Source organism: Neophocaena asiaeorientalis, unplaced genomic scaffold (assembly GCF_003031525.2).
Source record: "Neophocaena asiaeorientalis asiaeorientalis breed wild unplaced genomic scaffold, Neophocaena_asiaeorientalis_V1.1 scaffold445, whole genome shotgun sequence".
NCBI classification, from domain to species: Eukaryota; Metazoa; Chordata; class Mammalia; order Artiodactyla; family Phocoenidae; genus Neophocaena; species Neophocaena asiaeorientalis.
Window position 1 is genome coordinate 407858 of NW_020172783.1, and position 8743 is coordinate 416600.

Consider the following 8743-nt stretch of genomic DNA (forward strand, 5'->3'; position numbering starts at 1 on the left):
ATTTATGCACCCAACATAGGAGCACCTCAATACATAAGGCAAATACTAACAGCCATTAAAGGGGAGATTGACAGTAACGCATTCATAGTAGGGGATTTTAACACCCCACTTTCACCCATGGACAGATCATCCAAAATGAAAATAAATAAGGAAACACAAGCTTTAAATGATACATTAAAAAAGATGGACTTAATTGATATTTATAGGACACTCCATCCAAAAACAACAGAATACACATTTTTCTCAAGTGCTCATGGAACATTCTCCAGGATAGATCATATCTTGGGTCACAAATCAAGCCTTGGTAAATTTAAGAAAACTGAAATTGTATCAAGTATCTTTTCTGACCACAACGCCATGAGACTAGATATCAATTACAGGAAAAGATCTGTAAAAAATACAAACACATGGAGGCTAAACAATACACTACTTAATAATGCAGTGATCACTGAAGAAATCAAATAGGAAATAAAAAATATTCCTAGAAACATATGACAGTGGAGACACAACGACCCAAAACCTATGGGATGCAACCTTAAAAAGAAACGAAATTGAGCTATTTGTAATGAGATGGATAGAACTAGAGTCTGTCATACAGAGTGAAGTAAGTCAGAAAGAAAAAGACAAATACCGTATGCTAACACATATATATGGAATTTAAGGAAAAAAATGTCATGAAGAACCTAGGGGTAAGACAGGAATAAAGATGCAGACCTACTGGAGAACGGACTTGAGGATATGGGGAGGGGGAAGGGTGAGCTTTGACAGGGCGAGAGAGAGTCATGGACATATACACACTAACAAACGTAGTAAGGTAGATAACTAGTGGGAAGCAGCCGCATGGCACAGGGATATTAGCTCGGTGCTTTGTGACAGCCTGGAGGGGTGGGATAGGGAGAGTGGGAGGGAGGGAGACGCAAGAGGGAAGACTTATGGGAACATATGTATATGTATAACTGATTCACTTTGTTATAAAGCAGAAACTAACACACCATTGTAAAGCAATTACACCCCAATAAAGATGTTAAAAAAAAAAATCAAGATGTCAGCAGAGCCATATTTCCTTTGAGACTGTAGGTAGAATCCTTCCTTGCTTCTTCCTGGGTTTGATGGTATCTGTCAGTCCTTGGTGTTCCTTGGATTGTAGATGCATAACTCCAATCTCTACCTCTATCTTCACATGGAGTTTTTCCCTTGTATCTTTACACTGTCAACTATAAGGACATCATTATATTGGATTAAGGCTCCTCTTAACTAATATTCTGAGGTACCAGGGGTTAAGATTTTAACATATATTTTGAGGGGACATAATTCAACCCATAACAAACAAAGAGGGAACTCATTCTTACAAATTATAAATCTGCCACCATTTTTCTTCTTTTCTCCCTGTTTGTAACATTTCAAGAATATACACTATAACAGTTACCTCAGTTACCTCCGAAATTGAGGAAGTAGAGGAATGGATTAAGATGGAATTCTTTCTTAGAAGATGGCCAAAATAGTAGAAAGTAGACTGACTACAGAGTGGAGATCAGAGCAGAAACCTACAGTTGCAGTGGACCAGCATAGGTGCAAGTTATTTCTGTGGCTTCAGATCTTCAGGAATTGCCCCAGTTCACCAGTCCCCTGGTGTAGTTGACTATGAGATTCCTGTGAGCAAAAGGAATATGGAAATTACACCTGATTCTCTATGCACAGAGACAGAAGCCCTTAGGTAGGTTAGAATGATTATCCCTTTCAGAATTGGCTCAACTCTAGCTAGGCAATCTCATCAGAGACAGAACTATTGGGAGCTAGTGAAAAAAAAGATGAAAATAAAGTAGGAATTCAATATGCTGATTAAAGATTAGAGAATTACTGGACTTGACTAAGCAATTGGGGGATATCTAAAAATCCATCTCTTCTCACTCCCCCAAAATCTTTCTGGTTTCCACAGCTGTGGCATCTCCTCATGCCCTGAAGCCAATCCTGCTAAGAATGAGGATGAAGTGAGAAGATGAAGATAGAGGTGGTGCAGGGAAGTGAGGTGTACTTAACTGCTACAGTCCTTTGTCACAGGGTTCTTTGAATGAGCTTTTGAATCAGTTGGCTTGGGTTCAAATCCCAAGTCAGCCACTTAGTGGCTGTAAATTTTTGCTACTTACCTAACCTAACTGAACTTCTTTTCTTTTGTCTTAAAATGAGAATAAAAGCACTAATTGATGTGAGGAAAAAAAGAGATAATCTATGAAAAGTACTTAGCATAGTTCCTGGGATGAAATAAGCCCTCATGAAACTTGAGATAATTTTAGCAGTTTTACAAATCAGGTGAGGAATTCTGTCTTATGATAAAACCTGCATTATATTCCATTATATCCCAGGTTTCTCACTTTTCTTCCACATCTGAATCTTTATCTGGGTACCTTAAGCTCCTCTTAGATAGGATTCAGACTTGTTTTTTTTTCTTTCTCTCTGGGAATTAGTCCTGCTCCTGAGCTCCAGGTTTATAGCAAGACCTCTATCATCTGCTCAGCTCTTTCTGACCCTGTTCTCCAATTCCTGACTCTTAATACCCACCTTTCTATTACCTACTACCCCATGTTCTCTGAATTCCATTGTCCTAGCACTTTCTGCCTATCTGTTCTGTGATAACATGGGTGTTTTTTGATCAAGAAATCTAATTCAAATCTGAATCATTTTAAAGATGAAGACCATGACTTCTGGAAAGGGTTTAAGATTAGCCCAGGTTTCTCTCACTCTCTCTTCACCATGATGCGTCTTTGTGTAGTTGGTTTCCAATATAACAGGTGTGTCCTCCCACCTGATATTTCAGGACATAGTTGTAGGACATACTTCCATTGGATAAATATGAAGATAATAGATAACTGTACACAAACTGAGTAGTATATAAATTTTGTAAATTTTACTATGTCCTCTTCTTCTTGTCATTGTTGCTGCTGCAGACACATGAGTAAAGAAAGAGCCCAGTTACTAGATACAGGCTAACATTAGACCAGTAATAGGGCTGACTTACCATAAAAGGAGTATAGTATTAATATTTTTTCAAAATAATTTTTAATTTTCCAAGAATTGGGAGTAGAATGTTCAGGAATGGTAAAATGAGGAAACTTGAACCTGCATATTGATATCATGTTTGAGAATTAGAGCCATCAAGGGGAATGGAATCAAAACAGTAAGAGGAACATATGATTTCATAATCTTCCTGGAAGCTGATACTTGCTTGAACTTAAGGTAAAAAATCCTTACAAAATAAAGAAATCCATGAAAAATAGGACTATAATGTAAGGATTTTTAAAGTATTTACAAAATTACCAGTGCCATATTTAAAGTACAGCAATATTACACTAATAATGTCATGACACATGTAGCAAAATACTATGAATTATAGTCTATTTTATATGTAGTTTATTACTTTCAAATGTACAACATTGTTAAAATAATTGGATAAGGCTAATTTGGAATTCACAGTACAATTTAGAGGTCAACAACTACTGTTTGAGCTTTAAAGGTAACTATCAAGTGGATAGCAGGTATATATCTGATAGGACTGAAAAATAAAGTACGAAATTTGATGTTGAAAAAATCTGAGTTCAAACAGATTTTCTTGGGCTTCCCTGATGACGCAGTGGTTGAGAATCCACCTGCCGATGCAGGGGACACGGGTTCGTGCTTCTTTTACTAAGATAAACAAAGATGTCGAGTTTTGTAAATCATTTAAAAATTTCTGGCGTTCCAAGTATCAGGCATTTCAAAGAAGCTATCTGCTCTAATGAACACTACTGAAAAGTTAGTGGTTATGTCTTTCTTTCCTGATAAGACTCTCAAGGGACTTTTCACAAGTGGGAGAAGACTGTAGTCACTTTACATTTTTAGGCTCACAGACTATCAAAAAGTGAAGCCACATAGATGCATTAAAGTGCTGTCAAACTACTGGATTTGCTCTGACATATAAAGAGCATGTAAATAGTCAATCACATCCTCACAACAAGAAAAAAACCCAAAAAAACTGAATGAGAAATCAACAATGTGTCTTAGATCCATCAGAGAAGTGAGGTCACAGGGCAAACTGCAGTCCCCAAAACTGGAGAAACAGGAGAATACATAGAATGAGAACCAATGAGAGTGAAAGCCAGTGGAGCCAGTAACCGGTAGGAACTGACGAAATGCTGGAGGCTCAGTGTGGCTTAGTTTAAGAGTTAAAAACTCCTGAGGGCCCAGTCAGAGAAAAACCCCAGGCTTTTGTGAGTTTTATTTCCAAGAGTCTCACCAGGTTATCATGTTGAAGAACAAATGGAGAAAAATCCCCTGAGTTCAGACAGTGAGAGGGGAAGAATAACAATCTAAAAAAAAAAAACCTAAAGGGAAAAAATCAGAATGCAAATTTCAAAAGTACCTGAAAGTAAAAGGTTTTGAAAAGTGTCTATAGTCATTAGTATCTTAATATAAACAGATGAAAGTAAAAATTCTAGTCATAGAGATACAGATGATAAATTGAACTTTGGATCATTTATTTAGATGTTTGATATTGGGTATATCCAGCCACATATTAAAGGAGCTCTTATCCTTCGTCCTGCCTTCTTAATTACAGTTACACAGATTTTCCAAGAGGAACATTATTTCATCAATATTAGGCTTACTTTCTACGCAAAGCTCATAATGTCTCTATGATTAATATGTACAGAGACAATGTCAATGTATTTGATTTGAGTCTGTGTTTATTTTTGAAATACATTTAAGCCTAGTTCAAATATGAGAAATCTCTTCAAACTTGAGGGTCACGGGAAAAAAAGCATAGATTCATCTACTTAATAAAGTCTTCCTGAATGTTAGAGGATAGTTTGAAACCTAAATCTGCTTATAAATAAAAGTTCCATCTATGAGAAAGAATTGGAGATAAAAAGAAAAATATAGCTAAATATTCTGTCTAGTATTTGTTCTGTTGAAAGGTAATTGTCTCATTTTCTTCACCCTTCAAAATTCATTGAAAAATTTAAATATTTAAGGAAGTGTTTCCTAGAGTTCTTCTTTTCAGAATTTCAATGGCTATTTTTGCTCTGTGTCTTTCTAATAAACTTTATAACCAACATGTTTTGCCGAAGGAAAACATAAAAAAAAAAAAAAACCTAGAGTGTCCTCCACAATAAGGGCCTACTCATTAAAGAAAAAGATCTTACCATAATCTTATCTCACGCGGCAGAAGGGAAATACTCAACTGCAGCCCCCTCTGGGCTTCCTGTCTCATAAAGGGGAGGAAAAATATAACAGAGGAGACCAAAGCAAGGACACTAGAGGAAATTCAAGTATGTGACACTATAGCAAACATTAAATACAGCCTAACTCTTAGTCAGATAATATCCAAAATTCTTACGATACCAAATGCTAGTGAGGCTTTAGAGCAGTAGGAACTCTGATTCACCACTGATGGGAGTGCAAAATGGTACAGCAACAGTGACAGTTTCTTACAAAGTTAAACATAGTCTTAATCATTCAATCTCACAATAATACTTCTACATATTTACTCACATGAGGAGCAAACTTATTTCCACACAAAAACCTGCACATGAATCTTAATAGCAACTTTATAGATACTCGTGAAAATTGGAAGCAGCCAAGAAGTCCCTCGAGAGGTGAATGGTTAAACAAATTTTGGTACCTTCAGACAACAGGATACTATTCAGCAATTAAAATAATTCAGCTATCAAGGCACCAAAAGACGTGGAGGAACTTTGAATGTACATTGTTAAGTCAAAGAAGCTGATCTAAAAAGGCTACACATGCTGTTTGACTTCAACTATATGGCATTCTGGAAAAGACAAAACTACAGATACAGTAAAAGAATCACTGATTGTCAGTTCACAGGAGGGCAATCAGGATGAATAGATATTCTTTTGTGTCGGGGGTGGGGGGTGGCGTTGAAACTATTCTGTATGACACCATAATGGTGGATGCTTGACATTAAGCATTTGTCAACACCCACAGAAATGTACAATTCAAAAAATTGAAACTTAATGTAAACTATGGACTTCATTTAATACTAATGTTTCAACAACGGTTCTTCAATTATAACGGATATACCACATTGATGTAAGATGTTAATAAATAGGAGAAAGCAAACAGGGGATAAGAGATATATCAGACCTCTCTATACTATCTGCTCTTTTTTTTTTTTTTTTTTCGCTACGCGGGCCTCTCACTGTTGTGGCCTCTCCCGTTGTGGATCACAGGCTCAGGACGCACAGGCTCAGTGGCCATGGCTCACGGGCCCAGCCGCGGAGCGGCATGTGGGATCTTCCCGGACCGGGGCACGAACCCGTGTCTCTTGCATCGGCAGGAGGACTCTAAACCACTGCGCCACCAGGGAAACCCCTACCTGATCATTTTTGTAAACCTAAAACTGTTCTGAAAAATAAAGTCTACTACTAATAATAACAATAAAAACCACTCCGTCACACTGCCACAGTTTTTCATTATAAATATCGAAATCTTGTTATTTATAAAACAAATGTTAGGACCCTCAAATTAGATCTAAAAGAAGTAAGTGTGTCATACAGAAAGAAAAGACAAGAGAGTGAAAGACAAGAGAGATGGCTTGAAAGACAAGAGAGAAGGTTAAATTTGTTCATATTAGCCTTTGCTCATACCCTGACTTGTTAGATCAAAGAATATCTTGGTAAACAATGAAGGAAACATCACAGATCCTTATCATTAAATAATGATAATTTAAAAATTAAGAAGCTACACAATAGTGTTAAATAATACAGGCCATATGAAATTTGTATATTTAACAATTAAATGTTTTAACACATTTTATTCAACTCAAATACATATAAAAAATAAAATGACCAACTACATAAGACCAAATAATATACAATCTAAAAATAAGCCCCTGGTTAAGCCTGCTCTACTTTGATTTTCTATCATGAAAAATTATCATTTTTCAAAAACCACCTAACTGTTCATTTTATTTTATTTTTTTGTTTGCTTGGTTTTTTTTGGTTTTATTTTTTGTTTGTTTTTGATTTTTGCATTTTTTTATTGGAGTAAAATTGCTTTACAATGTTGTGTTACTTTCTGCTGTACAATGAAGTGAATCAGCTATATGTATACCTATATCCCCTCCCTCTTGGACCTCCCTCCCACCTCCACTCCCCCATCCCACCCATGTAGGTGGTCACAGAGCACCGAGCTGAGCTACCTGTGCTATACAGCAGGTTCCCACTAGCTATCTATTTTACACATGGTAGTGTATTTATGTCATAGGGCTGGATATTAATGTCTTTTACAATTAACAACCACAGTTCTCTTAACTCCTTTTTTTTCTTGAACACATGAGCCACTTTCATTCAGTTAATATGCATTCAATGCCCAGCCTGCTAAATGCCATGCAGTGAGCTAATTACAGAATAGCACTCTGTTTTAAATGTATACACAGACTAATAAGGGAGTTGGACAAGTAAATTTTAATTATGGCACAATGAGGTAAATGCTAAATAGGATGTGGTGCAAGGTTTCAAAGGTCACTTGGAGGGATATTCAGTCTTGCAAGAGTCAGGAAAAGAAAGTGCAATCAAATTAGAGTCAAGAGACAAAGGAGAACTAATCAGGCTTTGAACTAACTGGGTTGGAGGTATTGATGGGGGTATAAGGTGGGAGCAAAGGAGAATATCCTCAGCAGAAGACAGAGTAGGTGCAGAGACATGAAAAGAAAAAACTGTGAAGGATTCATGCGTTCCAAAACCCTTGGACTTTTTTTGAATTGAAGTATAGTTGAGGTAAATATTATATAAGTACAGGTGTACAATATAGTGAGTCACAATTTTAAGGGTTATACTCCATTTATAGTTATCATAAAATATTGGCAATATTCCTTGTGTTGTACAATATATCCTTGTAGCTTATTTTATACCTAACAATTTGTAACTCTTAAGCTTCTATGCCTATCTTTCCCCTCCCTCCTTCCCTCTCCCCACTGGTAACAGCTAGTTTGTTCTCTATATCTGTGAGTCTGCTTTTTTTTTGTTATATTCACTAGTTTGTTGTATTTCTTTAGATTCCACATATAAGTGATGTCATACAGGATTTGTCTTTCTGTCTGACTTACTTTACTTAGCATAATGCACTCCAAGTCCATTTTTCTCATTCTCTTATCTAAATTCCGATGGTGCCAATGGCTAACTTTACCTGGAAATTTCACACTACATCATTGAACATGTGATTGGGAGCAGAGAGAAGTGAGATTTTAAAAATAATAATCCAGGGGCTTCCCTGGTGGGGCAGTGGTTGAGAGTCCGCCTGCCGATGCAAGAGACACGAGTTCTTGCCCCGGTCCGGGAAGATCCCACATGCCGCGGAGCGGCTGGGCCCGTGAGCCATGGCCGCTGAGCCTGTGCGTCCGGAGCCTGTGCTCCGCATCGGGAGAGACCACAACAGTGAGAGACCGGCGTACCGCAAAATAATAATAATAATAATAAATAAAAATAAAATAATAATAATCCAAAGGTGAGTGGCATTTACATTCTTTCCTTAGCTGTCACCTGTTTTTGATTTTCAGGGATGCTTAAGAGTTAAAGGCAAAGATTTTTAAATAGAAGGTGTTTTCCAAGTGACTTAGGACACAAGCAAGTACTACAATGCCTTCTTTGACAGGTCTCCCTAAACTAATCTAGGTCTCCTGATCCAGGGTCCTCGATGCCCTCCTGTTTCTTCTCTGTTTCTTACTCCCCTAGTAAGTTTATTCTCTCAA